General features: G+C 39.2%; 1 protein-coding gene and 1 pseudogene across 4 annotated transcripts in view; both read right to left on the bottom strand.

The window, feature by feature from the left end:
- Positions 1 to 15,482, bottom strand: part of SPINK5 (serine peptidase inhibitor Kazal type 5) — a 323,807-nt gene that overhangs the window by 158,973 nt on the left and 149,352 nt on the right. The gene's annotated exons all lie outside the window — the stretch shown is intronic.
- LOC307184892 (eukaryotic translation initiation factor 3 subunit E-like) lies at positions 5,039 to 7,130 on the bottom strand (annotated as a pseudogene). Its single transcript has 2 exons — positions 7,114 to 7,130; positions 5,039 to 5,975 (listed from the first exon to the last, which is right to left on the bottom strand). The product of its transcript is annotated as a eukaryotic translation initiation factor 3 subunit E-like (transcript).

Genomic DNA, 15,482 nt, shown 5'->3' with positions numbered 1-15,482 from the left:
TTGATTTTTGCAATTATTTTTCACTGTTGGTATTAACTCTGCCCTGTAAGCTTGCAGAGAAAAAGTCTTGGCAATTTTGTCTTTAAGACTGGTTTTCAAGCATCTGAGAAGATTATATCTCCCTGAAGTCTTCTCCAGGTTGGTCATTTTCTGTTCCTCTAACTCTTGGACAGGGTTTCTAGCTTCCTCTAGACCCTCTTAGGCTGGTCACTCTTGCTTGAACTACCCTATTTTGTAAAACAGCCACAGTTGTTATTATATAAGGGCCTATACAACCCTAGATGTAGAGCCCAGAATCTTTACACCTATATCCAGTAGCTGCTTCTGTGCTCAGGTTCAGATCTACCCAGGGCTGGGGACGGAATACATACCCAGCTGGAAAGAACATGGTCCCAGCCCAGAAGACATGAACTATTTCACAGCTCTGCCTACCATTTGGCAATCACTTGATTTATAGGAGTTTGAGTTTACTCAATGGAGAAATGAATATGTCTTGTCTTGCCAGCCTCCCAGCATGGTTGTGGAGATAAAATGGACAAGTGACATGTAGATTTTTGTAAACTATGAAGAGTTACAGACAATAGTTATCATTAAAGTAGACCACACGGCCTCAGTACACCATTACTTAACCCTATGAGTGACCTGTGAACCCAGGCCGCCTTATAGATCTTTTAGAAAATATCGAGTTCAAGAAAGCATATGTGGACAACACTTGATAGTCAAGTAAGTCACCATGTAAGGGATTGCTATATGCTAGTCACTGTTCCAGGCCTGGGATATAGTGTTGAATATAGGAGACAAGTAGGGTTGATATTCAAACAGTACAAACTAATGGTCATACTGATTGCTAAGATCAGTATGCTAAGATTTCCACAATAATGGGCACATAGTTCACATGCATTGCTTAGTTAATAGGCATTGCTAATTAACATGCATTGCTTATGTACTCCAACCCCTCCCTCAGGACTCCTGGGCCTCCCCACACACCAACAATTTAAAGGTCGGAGGGCAGGTTAGGGGGCCTCCTGGACCCTGTCCCAGGACTTTGGCCATGGTCAATTCTGATTGATTAGTGCCATGTGATACTGGTTGCTAAATATTTGGAATATCACCCTGGGAAAATGGGTTCCATTCTACGGAGAAGATACAGAGTAAACAAGTGAAAGAAACAATGTATAATTCAGTTGCAGATTGTGATAAGAACTATAAAGGAATGAGATGGTGATGTGGGTGGAGCGGGGGGTGGACCTCAGATTGCATGATCAGAAAAGGCTTCCTTGAGGAAGTGAGATGTGTGTTGAGACAGGAAGAAGGAAGAAGGAATGAGAGCCAGCCATGCAAATATCTAGGGGGAAAGCATTGCAGGCAGAGGAAAGAGTAGGAGCAAAAGCCCTGGGGCAGGAGTGGGTTTGGCATGTATGGAGAAGAGAAAGAAGGCCTATGTGTGTTGCCCAAAGTAGGCCAACGGAAAAGCATGCGAGTGCTGGCAGTCTCCAGTAACAAGTCTGGGTTTTATTCCAAGTGCGAGGAGAAGTCATTAGAATGACTTAAGAACATTGAAATGTGGTTATCATATTTACAAAATGCCTTGTTCTGAGAAATTCAAATCTCGGAAGAGAGTTCATTTCCTATTTTCTCTCAACTACAATTGCAGACCTGAGGCTGATGAATGATCTGATAGATGTATATGTGGTGGATGATAACAACCAATTCACCAGCCTAGAGGGACCAACTTAGGAGGGAAATCAGACACCTAGAATTCTTGTCATGCAAGGCGGGAAGAACAGGAAATGACCAACCTATAGAAATCTTAATGGGAACATAGTTAATCTTTTCAGACACTTAAAAGCCAGCCTTAGAAACAAAGTTGCCAAAATGTTTTCCTTTCTTTTTTTTCTTGAAGTATAGTTGATTTACAATGTTGTGTTAATTACTGCTGTACAGCAAATGATGACCATCATTAAAAAGTCTACAACTAACAAATGCTGGAGAGGGTGTGGAGGAAAGCGAACGGTCCTATAAGCCTGGTGGGAATGTAAATTGGTGCAGCCACTATGGAGAACAGTATGGAGGTTCCTCAGAAAACTAAAAATAGAACTACCATATGATCCAGCAATCCTACTCCTGGGCATATATCCGGACAAAACTATAATTAAAAAAGATACATACACCCCTATGCTCATAGCAGCACAATTCACAATAGCCAAGACATGGAAACAACCTAAATGCCCATTGACAGAGGACCGGATAAAGAAGATGTACATATATACAATGTTTTCCTTTCTATAGTCTGATTTCCACAACAACAGGGTAAAGTGATTCAAGCAGAAGTTATCATTTCTTACCATTTTATAAGAAGTATCCGATTCTGAAAAGAAAATTACATTTGTGCTCTACAGAGCCATCAGCAGGAGTTATTTCACCTACTTTGCTTATTGAGAAAGAAATCAAGAATATTTGCCTGATGTTACATACAATTATCACCGTTGGGTTAACACTAGAATACAGGTGCTCTGAGCCTCTTTATAGTACTCTACTACCTCCTTATGACATTTGGGGAGCAGGAGAATTTTGTAACTTTTGGGCAAGTCAGTTGAAGAATGACCCAGCCAATTCCCAAGGTACTATTCAGCCCACACATGTGATGACAATCTGGTCAGGCATTCAGACAAGCTGCATGCTTTATCTAGTGTAGAGAAGGCATACATGCATTCAGTTTGGCATACATACACTGCAGTTCATTTTCATTTTAAATGTTAGAGATGGCTAAAATCTGCCCAGGAAATTACCTGTGATTGAACTGCCATCCAGTCAAAAAAAAACAAAAACTAAGCTTTCTAAAGATGACCCAGACAATCACAGTGGTGTAAGGGAAAGACAGGTGGATGAGGAAGAAAGAAACGCTTCTTTGTTCATTTTCCTAGAGACCCCTAACTCACCCATGGGTATCCAAAAAGTACAGCATAATAGAGGCATACATGTTCATGGTCATGATATGGCACTACTGAATAAGAGAATCTCAGAAACATGGGGAAAGGCTGTTGCCCACAGGATGGAACTGTATGTCAAGGCGGCCTTTCCCACACCTTTGCAATGGAGTTTCCCTCTGGACCCTCCTCCATGCTGCGTAGGTCTAACTTCATCTTCATTCAGTTCTTTCCCCATAACTTTACCACTCCTTCACCCATTCCCTTTGCTTACTTTGGTATTTTCTCTCTCCCATTAGTCTGCAATGTTCTTTGCGGACAGGGACCATGTCTCCTTTTCCTACTTCCATAGTACCAAGCGTGGTATTTTTCAGCACATCTTTATTAAATAAAATAAAATATAACTATGACTGCCATTTATGGAGCAACATGTACCAGGTATGACATTAAGTGTTTTACCTAGTTTTATTTTATTTAATCCTTTTAGCAATCCAGTGATGTGGGTGTCTTCAGTCTCATTTTACAGAGGAGCAGACAGAAGATTGAGGAAGTTAAATAACTTGCCCAAGGTCACATAATTAGTAAGTAGCAGAACTGGGACTCCATCCACATTTTTTCTGATGCAAACACAGAGTAACTTACACACTAATCTTGGCTGCCTCTCTGTACAGATTATTTCATTATAATATTGAAAGAAAAGAGCTGGAATGGTGAGACAGAGTTAGACAAGCAGCCACTTGCATTAAGGAAGCTGGACCAGTCGAACGGCCAGCAGAGTCCACATTCTTGCTGTGTACCTGGGTATTAGAGGGTGGGCAGGTATCTGTGGGAAAGGACTCATTCAGACCTTAAGCTAGTTGTCATGCCCTTTTAATACCAGACAAACAAACTGAAAAGGAGCTGCCCTGTGCTGAGGTGTACTACATGCTAATCTGCTAATCCTGTACTCCTTGGAAGAAGAGAAGGAGTAGGAGATGTTTTCTACAAGTCCTTTGCTTGGCAGAGAGCTGAGTCAGAGACAGTTGGCTGAAATTGTGAAAAGGCAGACCAGCAGCTTAAGAGAGGGTGGTGCAGATCTCTTGTTATTCAGCCTTTCCCAGGAGCTAGAAAGCAGGATGCTCTCACCACAGTGAGAATGGGGATTTAGAAAGAGTGGGAGGTATCCTGGTGAAGGGGAAATATGCCAATTTGGAAATCCAAGGTCTTGGAGTTGTTGAAAAAGTTATTGAAATGAATGAGGTAAAGGCAACACAACGGGGTGTGGTTTAGTAGAAATGAGCACTAGCCTTGGACTTAGGAATCGTACCTTTGAACTTCAATGTTGGAACAAATATTAAAAATTATGAAGATGGATAATATTTTGAAATATTAATTGTTTGTTTCCAGAATTTGCTTCATTCCTTGTTCCTTCCCACATTCAATCAGCTAAGCATTCTCCATAATTGCCTTGGAGGTGAACTGACAGAAGAAAGCAAAGAGAGTTGGTTGCTGGTTTTGAGTTTAGCAACCTACATATTATGACTCAGCTATAGACACATGAGATTTTGAGAGAATATATGATATGATGATGATATAAATGATAAGAGAAAAATTACCTTAAGGCAAAGGATGGGTTCCCAAGGCTGAGAAGAAAAAGATAAGAGAGACTTAGAAGACAGTTGGACAAAGAATGAGGAGACGTCGCCAGAGGGACCATAAGAACAGTATTGAGTCAATATCCAGGGAAAGGCCAGTCTCCATCAGAGCATGATCATATGTAGCTAGGGCCCAGGGACAGAAGCTACTGCCTTCAAACATGAAGTCTTATATGCTGCATGGACTGAGGAGCTATGATGAGTTCCTTCCTTTGACGGAAGTTAGCATCTGGCACACTGCTCATCAAGCAGGAGTGATAGCCATTTATACCTTGACCCTTAAGATTGTTCTGTTCCCATCCAGCATACCCTACCTAGAACTGTCAAGTATTTTGTTTTAATGAAAAACAGCCAATTTTGTTCAAATTCTCCAAAATTTATACTCATTATGTTGTTTCCAAAATGCTTCACGTTTATATAATGGTTTTATTATTTCACCTTTCTTTTATAGTTTTTATATTTTTTCTGTACAGTTCTTCAGTAGAAGCCAAAGTCCTGAGTTGCCCAGTTAAGAGCCTCTGACCTACCATTCTGATTATGTTTCTTCTCAATATTCATGACCAATATCTGGCTTCTAAATGAAAGGCTTTTGGCCTTTTCAATCACTTGCTGATAGGATGAGACTACACTGTCACCCATAACCACATGACCTAATTTAGAATCAATCTCGGCATCCAGTCTTGCATTTCTAATCAAATTTACAATCCACCTTTCAGCTTCTTCTGGAGTCACGATCAGTTTATCTGCCAACATGTTAATGCTGATACACTGATGAATGCAACAAAAAGTCTCAAATACAAAGAGACGGGTATTTTCAATGGACTCCTCCGGACAAGCCACCGAGAAGAAATCATTCACTAGCACTGATTCATAGTCCTTCAGCTTTTTCTGAGCCCCATAAAAGTCAAAATTAACATATAAGCACTCAACGAACTCTGTAATGGGTTTTTTATATGTGTAAGACTCCTATTGAATAACTTTGACCAGATCATTTAGCACGTGCCGGCGTTTTCAAACATCTTTGTTTGTTATGACTGCTGTGGTCAAATAGCCGAGAATATGTGGACACATCATCTGAATTACATTAAGGTACTGTGGCTGGTAGAGGAAGAGATCAATAATGTTATCACGTCCTTTGGGGTGATTGAAGAAAACATAGAGACTAATGAATGAGCATGTTTGCTGCTGAAGAGACTAGAGTGGCAAACTCACAGAATTATTATCTATGGTCTCTTTTAGCTACATAAGGTCTTCCATGGCTGCATTCCAATTCTGCATTAAGATTTCAGAGACCAGTTTTCCCCAGAGTGAACTCAAAGCATTTCTGTCCATTGTGGGAACCAACACTCTAAAGAAGTAAAGATATTCTGCTGCTCCAGAGTAGTTTCCACATTTATATTGGAATTTTGCATAACTTTAGGGTGTATCTAAATATAGAATTGTCAAGTCTAAATCAGCCTGCTGGGACACTTGTATACCAAAGAAATAGACACTTAGAGGGGTGGTAGTGTAGAAGAAAAATCCCCCAACACATGGACTTACTAGGTGGGAATGAATGAAGTCATCTAGGGATTTCTCGTGTAGCTGACAGTCCAAAAAAACGTTATCCTCTATGATTTTCAGGATAATGACCCCCCAAACGTACCTACATCCTAATCCCTAGAATCTGTGAATATGTTGCTTTACACGGCAAAAGAGACTTTGCAGATGTGATTAAGTTTAGAATCTTGAGATGAAAAGATAACCCTGCAATATCCTGGAGGATCCAATGTAATTATAAGGGTGCTTATAACAAGGAGGTAGGAGGGTCAGAGTCAGAAAGGGAGCTTTGTCAATGCATGGAAAAGTTGGAGTGATGTAGGGCAGTGAACCAAAGAATGTGGGTAGCCTCTAAAACCTGAAGAAGGCAAGGAAATGGATTCTCTCCTAGAGCCTCCAGAGGGAAACAGCTTGTCAATAACACAGAATCTTGAGCCTTTCTCTAAATCTACTAACTCAGATTATCTGCATTTGGGCCCAGACTTATGTATATTTTAACACTATCCGAGGCTATGCTATACAGCCAGTCTGTACTAGCCCATGCACAGCAGGTAGAGAAACACTGGATCTGAACTGACAAATGGGTCTCTGAGACCACTATCACATTCAGAAATGTTAATGTCCTTACCACATGAACACCAAGTGGTCACTCAGTTTCATAAGAACACTTAAAGGGATTATGATCTCATCACCTCTTGAATATTACTAACAACTTCCATTTATTGAACATATCCTAAGACAATCAGTGTGCTAATATTCTTATGCATTATCTCATTTAACTTCAGAGCAACCTTATAAAATAATTATTAATGTTATAATTTACAACAACAGCAAAAAAGGTCTAGGAAAGTTAATTGTAACCACATGGAAAGTCAAAAGTATCGTTAACATGTAACTGGAATTGCTGTTTTTAATGCAACTGGGTTGGAGCAGACAGGATCTCAAACCAGTTCTATTCATTCCTACCAAGGTACCGATGTGAGGATTCCCTTCCACATGATCTCTCCTCCTACAGGTGTTCAGGAGACATCCTGTCATCAAAGCAACACCTTAGAATATACCTAGTGAGTAAGAGTTGTTTCCACACAGGGAAGGTAAAATAGAGCTGAGCAAAGTTTTGGTCCCAAAGAGCTGCAACTCTCATAGGACAAAGACCAGCACTCTGCTAGTGTTTCATTAGGAGGTCTTTTCAAGATGTAATGAGGACAGCTGTATGGCATTGATGATTTACGACACTGGTCCAAATGCCTAATGTGATCCCATGATATCCATTAATGAGCTGACTCCCACCTTGTGATAGATGGTGTCTCTCTATTGGTAGTTGATGAGTCTTAGTGCCAGTTCCACAGCTCTCCCCCCGGTTCCCTTAGGCGTGTTGAGTCCCAGGCAGGCTAGGCTCCACCAATCTCCTCCCTCAACATTGTCTTTCCTCCACACATTAACTTCCAGCCCATGGAATTTTTATTTGGTCTTAGTGGGCAGTGCTGTGTGACTCCTACTTTATATTTCCAAACCTACTATTTCAGCATATACTTTGTGTTCTACTTCCTTCCAGACATTCTGGCCTTAGATTCTAAAAGCCAGACTCAAAATTCCTTTTCTCAAACTATTCTCTCAGCCTTGAATTTCAAAATCCTGACAGTATAAACTGGCAGTTGGCTGCATGAGGTTCAAGGACATGTAGGAGAGGGAAAAAAGAGGTCTATACATACAATATTGCAATATATTATTCTTCTCCATAACCATAATCCCCAGGGTCAAACAGGCAAGAGATGAAGCCAGGAATTATTCTCACTTCTCTCTGATGTCAAAGTCTATACGACACCCAGTTCATCATTGGACATCTCTAGCTAGTGAACCCAAGCCTAAATCCCAGCAAATTCTACCATAGGTCCTAGATCTGGGCTTATGAAACAGCTAAGTTCCTCCTTTTCCAGGACAGTCATTAAGATACTTGAAGATAATTATTTGGGCACCTGAGTCATTTCTGAGCTAAGTTACCACCCAGTTTATTCTACTCTTCTTCACAGACACGGTGTTTCTTATTTTTCATTATCCTGGACCTCGTTTTGAATGTGCACAATTTTGTGTGTGTGTGTGTCCCTCTTGACTTGTGACTTTCCTAAATAAGCTGCATCATCCCAATTAGTGAAGTCCAAAGTCAACTACAGAAACATTTCTGATCTTGTTCCTGACACCACATTCCTAAAGCAAAGGATATTTGTACGATGCAGCATGTGTGCAGATTTCTACTTCATCTGTCTACAAGATACGTACAAGCTCAGGGAAGACATTTGGGATGAATTTAGGGTATGCCTCAATCTCTTGCTTCAGCCCAAAGAGCACTCACATGGCCAGCACATACCAAGGTTCATAAAAAGACTAGGAAAAAGGCTTGTGAATGTATTACATAGTAGTAGGTCTAGTGCTAGAGAGAATCTGAAGTCACCACAGGTGAGCCTTACTTCAGAAACCCCAAGCTGGAGGACAGCAAAAGATGGGGTGGGCAGTGAAAGGGGCAAGGAGCCTGTAGCTTATCTGCCAATAACTTGCTCTGGGATTTTGAACAATCGTTTCATCACTCTGGATTTTATTTTTCCCACAAGTAAAACAATACAGTTAGACTAGAGTGGTTTCCAAAAGTACTTGATTACACACTTTGATCAGAAAAACATTTCTGCACATGCACATGAAATTATGTCTATTTTATTTATTTATAAAGAATATACATTCAACCCCAATATATAATATATAGTATAAAACATAATACAAAATATTTCTAAATAATTAGACTTCTAAAATGTAGTCAAAACCTTAATATATTTTCCTGTATCCCAGTGGGTCATCATAAGCATCTAGAACAGGAGTTAGCAAATTTTTTCTGTAAAGGACCAGATAGTAAACACTTCAGGCTTTGTAATCCATATATACGCTGTCCTAAAGACTATTTTGTCTGATATTAGTATAGCCACTCCAGCTTTTATGGTTGCTGTTTGCATATTACATCTTTTTCCATCCTTTTACTTTTAACCTATTCATATCTTTGAATCTAAAGGTGTCTCCTGTAGACAGAATGTAGTTAGATCTTGTTTTCTAATCCAGTCTGACATCTCTGCCTTTTGACTGGATTGTTTAATCCATTCACATTTAATGTTATTATTGATATAGTTGAATTTATATGAGTTATTTTTTTTCTATTTGTTTATATCCTTTTGTTCCTATATTCTTACTTTACTGCTTTCTTTTGCATTAAGTAAATGTTTGGTAGTGTAACATTTTAGTTCTTTTATGTTTTTTTTTTTTTTACCACTTTTAGGGTTTCTTTTGTTGTTTGTTTAGTGGTTGCTCTAGGGCTTACTATATACATTTTAATTTATCACAACTTACTTCAGATTTATACTAATGTAATCAAAGTGAGATAGAAATGTTACTCCTATATAGCTCTATTCCCTCTTTCCCCTTTTTGTGCTATTATGTTATACATATTATATCATATCTGTTACAAATCTAATAATACTTTATTATAATTATTACCTTATATTATTTTACATCTATTAAAGAAACTGAGATACAGTGTCCATTGCAACTACTCAACTCTGAAATTATTGCATTAAAAACAGCCTTCGGCAATATATATATGAATGAACATCACTGTGTTCCAATAAAACTTTATTTATGGACACTGAAACTGAATTTCATATAATTTTCATGCATTATAAAATATTCTTCTTTTGACTTTTTCCCTGTTATTAAAAAATGTAAAAACTAACTCACAGGCTGTGCAAAAACAGGTAGGGGGCAGGCTTTGATTCAAGAATGCAGTTTGCCAACCACCTGACTTTCAGCAATGATTTTCCAAACCCTTTTATGTGGCACCTTGGGGTTAACAGACATGCCTCCGGGCCTGCCATGGTGGCAAAGGTAAGATCAGAGACTGGGCTTCAGCATCCTACCTCCATTTCAAGAAGAACAGTTCTGCTTATATTTTGCTTATTTTTTCCAAACTGAAAAGATTCTGTTTAACAAAGTGTCCCTGGAAGGAAGAAGGAAGGAAGGAAGGGGGGGAGCAGGGGAGCAGGATAGAAAAAAGGAAAGGTAATCTCAAATGTTCTTTCTAGCTTTGAAATTCTATTACATTCATCTAAAATTGTACAAAATCATCAGCGACACTGGAACTATACTTCAGTTAACCTTGAAATCTAAACATTTGATATTATGCTGTACTTTCATTATTTCTATTAAGTTTTTCCTGAGTTTTGTAATCAAAGTTCTTTTCTGAAAATGGAATGAGCATTAAAGGAAAGAGAACGTTCTACACCTGGGCCTAAAGAACCAGAAGAGAGATCTTTTAGCACTGTCTTGTGTCCATAATTAGTGATAACAGCAACCCTGCTAAGTATTGGGGACATCTAATAAGGCCTAAGGCATCAGGGTGAAATGCATGGAACAAAGAACTTGAGGTAGTGACAGGGTTTGTCATTCCTTTTTCATACTGATCTGCTCTATTCAAATAAGTCTTCTACAAACAAGAATCCCTTACAAAGAAAAGTTCTTCCTTCCTCCTCTTTATCAAAATGCTACCCACTCTTTGAGAAAAAGTTGATCATCTTGAGTTCACCATAATAATTTCTTCTCTGCATAATTAGAGAAGTGAAGATTACTGGTTTTATTTATTTTCTCACATTCAGTTCCTTTATTAGCTTAGATAGCCAAAGGTTATTTGGAGAGATTTTTTTTTTTTTTCTTTTTGCGGTATGCAGGCCTCTCATTTTGTTGTGGCCTCTCCCATTGCGGAGCACAGGCTCCGGACGCGCAGGCTCAGCAGCCATGGCTCAGGGGCCTAGCCACTCCGCGGCATGTGGGATCTTCCCAGACCGGGGCATGAACCCGTATTCCCTGAATGGGCAGGTGGACTCTCAACCACTGCGCCACCAGAGAAGCCCATTTGGAGAGATTTTTAAGGTAAGATTACTGGTTTTAACATCAGGTATAAGTCTCAACTCTGCTCTTTACTAGCTGTGTAACACTGGGTACATCAGTTAACCTTCTCTCCTAAGTGCTTCTGCCACCACTTATCAATGAATGGAATCCCACACACCTAAGCATCGTAGCTTCCCCTATGATTGAACTAAGCAAAGTCACCTCCCCTCAAAAGTTAGAATTGGAGGCATAAGCCACAAAACAAACATTAAATTAGTCTTCGTCAAAATGAAAAACTTTTATGTGTCAAAGGTGTAAAAAATTAATAAACTAAAACCTCAATTGAATGGAGTTGGGAGACCAGAAGGGGGAGCTCTCGTGCCCCGCAACAATAGCAGAGACCAACACAAAGTAGAAAGACTCTTCTTTCCTGGCAACAACTCAGTCAATGAAAATCCATGGACTCTTTGTTTACTACAGCCCTCCCAACTTCCTTTTCCCCTCTATAAAAGAGTTCTTCTCTCCTTGCTGTGTAGGGACTTGCATGTGGCTAGCTAGCCATGGTTGCAGGCCCCAAATTGCAATTCTAATCCCAAGTAAGTCCATTTTTACTGGAGAAATAGCTGGCCGTCTGTTTATTTTAGGTCAACATTTTGGTGGCACATACAGGAATTTAGAGGAGACCCCCCAATGACTCCAGAGCTGGTGAGAAACAGGTGCAGTACCCACACTGAGCCCATTGTTGCTCATTGATTTTCTCCCTGACCGCGGAGTTCAAACGTATGTCTTTCTCCTGGATCCAAGCTTCCCCGCTCTTTGGATCTTGAAGTTCTCTAGGGTTTGTTTGAGATCTGTTTGAAGGTTTCAACTTTTCTAGTTAAGGCCTTGTTCTATCTGCGAGTGCTCATTTAGCACTTCGATCTGATTTGAAATCAGATTGTTCCAGTTGGGACTGGTTCAGCCTTTGGCCATATACATATATATATATATGGAATATATATATATATATATATATATATATATATATATTTGGAATGAGGGCTGTTCTATGGGAACTGAGCTGAGAAGGCTTCAGCTAGGTTCCTCTAGGACCAGACTGTTCTCTTAGAAATGGCTGGTATTAGGCCTACAGGTTGGTAGAGATATCTGAACTGTTTGAGCTATAAGCTGTTTGAGCTGAAAACTGTTTAGGTGGTTTGAAAATTATTCTGAAATAATTTTCAGAATAATAATAAATAAAATAATAATAAATCATAAAAGAAATTAATAAAAAGAAAATTATTCTTTTTCTGGAGGAAAAATTATGAGAATGGGACTGCAGTTATCTAAGTATTTTGAGGGCACTCCCCTACAGGGATTTGAGCTGATTTTATGTTTAAAAACCACGGTCTTTCCTCAAGTGCATTTCTAACTAAAGAAGCCAACATAATCAAAGGCAATTTAGAATATCAGTGGCCATTAAGAGGAATTTTGAAATCCCCAAACTTACTCTTCTTAAAAATAAACTGTTGAGATGATCATATGGTTTTTCTCCTTCAATTTGTTAATATGGTTTATCACATTGATAGATTTGCGTATATTGAAGAATCCTTGCATTCCTGGAATAAACCCCACTTGATCATGGTGTATGATCCTTTTAATGTGCTGTTGGATTCTGTTTGCTAGTATTTTGTTGAGGATTTTTGCATCTATGTTCATCAGTGATATTGGCCTGTAGTTTTCTTTCTTTGTGACATCCTTGTCTGGTTTTGCTATCAAGGTGATGGTGGCCTCGTAGAAGGAGTTAGGGAGTGGTCCTCCCTCTGCTATATTTTGGAAGAGTTTGAGAAGGATAGGTGTTAGCTCTTCTCTAAATGTTTGATAGAATTCGCCTGTGAAGCCATCTGGTCCTGGGCTTTTCTTTGTTGGAAGATTTTTAATCACAGTTTCAATTTCAGTGCTTGTGATTGGTCTGTTCATATTTTCTATTTCTTCCTGATTCAGTCTTGGCAGGTTGTGCATTTCTAAGAATTTGTCCATTTCTTCCAGATTGTCCATTTTATTGGCATAGAGTTGTTTGTAGTAATCTCTCATGATCTCTTTTATCTCTGCAGTGTCAGTTGTTACCTCTCCTTTTTCATTTCTAATTCTATTGATTTGAGTCTTCTCCCTTTTTTTCTTGATGAGTCTGGCTAGTGGTTTATCTATTTTGTTTATCTTCTCAAAGAACCAGCTTTTAGTTTTATTGATCTTTGCTATTGTTTCCTTCATTTCTTTTTCATTTCTTTCTGATCTGATTTTTATGATTTCTTTCCTTCTGCTAGCTTTGGGATTTTTTTGTTCTTCTTTCTCTAATTGCTTGAGGTGCAAGGTTAGGTTGTTTATTCGAGATGTTTCCTGCTTCTTAAGGTGGGCTTGTATTGCTATAAACTTCCCCCTTATGGAGAAAGGACAGCCTCTTCAATAAGTGGTGCTGGGAAAACTGGACAGGTACATGTAAAAGTATGAGATTAGATCACTCCCTAACACCATACACAAAAATAAGCTCAAAATGGATTAAAGACCTAAATGTAAGGCCAGAAACTATCAAACTCTTAGAGGAAAACATAGGCAGAACACTCTATGACATAAATCAAAGCAAGATCCTTTCTGACCCACCTCCTAGAGTAATGGAAATAAAAACAAAAATAAACAAATGGGACCTAATGAAACTTCAAAGCTTTTGCACAGCAAAGGAAACCATAAACAAGACCAAAAGACAACCCTCAGAATGGGAGAAAATATTTGCAAATGAAGCAACCGACAAAGGATTAATCTCCAAAATTTACAAGCAGCTCATGCAGCTCAATAACAAGAAAACAAACAACCCAATCCAAAAATGGGCAGAAGACCTAAATAGACACTTCTCCAAAGAAGATATACAGACTGCCAACAAACACATGAAAGAATGCTCAACATCATTAATCATTAGAGAAATGCAAATCAAAACTACAATGAGATATCATCTCACACCAGTCAGAATGGCCATCATCAAAAAATCTAGAAACAATAAATGCTGGAGAGGGTGTGGAGAAAAGGGAACACTCTTGCACTGCTGGTGGGAATGTGAATTGGTTCAGCCACTATGGAGAACAGTATGGAGGTTCCTTAAAAAACTACAAATAGAACTACCATACAACCCAGCAATCCCACTACTGGGCATATACCCTGAGAAAACCAAAATTCAAAAAGAGTCATGTACCAAAATGTTCATTGCAGCTCTATTTACAATAGCCCGGAGATGGAAACAACCTAAGTGCCCGTCATCGGATGAATGGATAAAGAAGATGTGGCACATATATACAATGGAATATTACTCAGCCATAAAAAGAAACGAAATTGAGCTATTTGTAATGAGGTGGATAGACCTAGAGTCTGTCATACAGAGTGAAGTAAGTCAGAAAGAGAAAGACAAATACCGTATGCTAACACATATATATGGAATTTAAGAAAAAAATGTCATGAAGAACCTAGGGGTAAAGCAGGAATAAAGACGCAGACCTCTTAGAGAACGGACTTGAGGTTATGGGGAGGGGGAAGGGTGAACTGTGACAGGGCGAGAGAGAGTCATGGGCATATACATAGTAACAAACGCAGTAAGGTAGATAGCTAGTGGGAAGCAGCCGCATGGCACAGGGATATTGGCTCGGTGCTTTGTGACAGCCTGGAGGGGTGGGATGGGGAGGGTGGGAGGGAGGGAGACGCAACAGGGAAGACATATGGGAACATATGTTTATGTATGACTGATTCACTTTGTTATAAAGCAGAAACTAACACACCATTGTAAAGCAATTATACCCCAATAAAGATGTTAAAAAAAAAAAATAAAAAAATAAAAAAAAAAATAAACTGGACTACCATAGTTCTAAAATGTCTCAAACTAAATAGAATGTCTATTTCGATTTGTATTTTGAGGATTCCAAACTTTATCAGAAGGCTAAAATTGCCTTTCTGCAAAATAATATTTTAAGATTAACTGATGCAAAGAAAGGATTAAAGAAAGTGAAAATGGCCCCAAAAGCCACAGGGCCTTCCTCCTTGGCTCCTTCGCCCCTGGTTCTTTCTCCAGGGCCGTCGTGTCTCTCCCTCCATTCCTTGTGCCCAAGCCCTGCCTCTGGCGCCATCCTCCTCCTTTCTTTCTAGGCCACCTACAGCCCTATACCCTCAGTTCCCCCATCGAATTCTCTCACTGAACTTCCTTTTTTCTCAGAAACTGACCTCACTTCCTTTGCCTCTGAACTTATCAGAATGTGTCCCTTTAAAAATTAAGCTTTCTGAGGATCCAGAGACTAACCCTTAATTTCTTATATTTCCTGGACTAAAGCTAAACTGTAAGCCACAAAGATCTTCCCAAAGCAACTGAAGATCCTCGCCGATTTGCTGAGGAATTTAATGCAGTCATTCAGACCTATCAACCTAGTTTCTGACTTATGTCAGCTAGTTC

This window comes from Stenella coeruleoalba, assembly GCF_951394435.1.
Source record: "Stenella coeruleoalba genome assembly, chromosome: 3".
NCBI classification, from domain to species: domain Eukaryota; kingdom Metazoa; phylum Chordata; class Mammalia; order Artiodactyla; family Delphinidae; genus Stenella; species Stenella coeruleoalba.
This window is presented reverse-complemented; position numbering and strand designations above follow the sequence as displayed.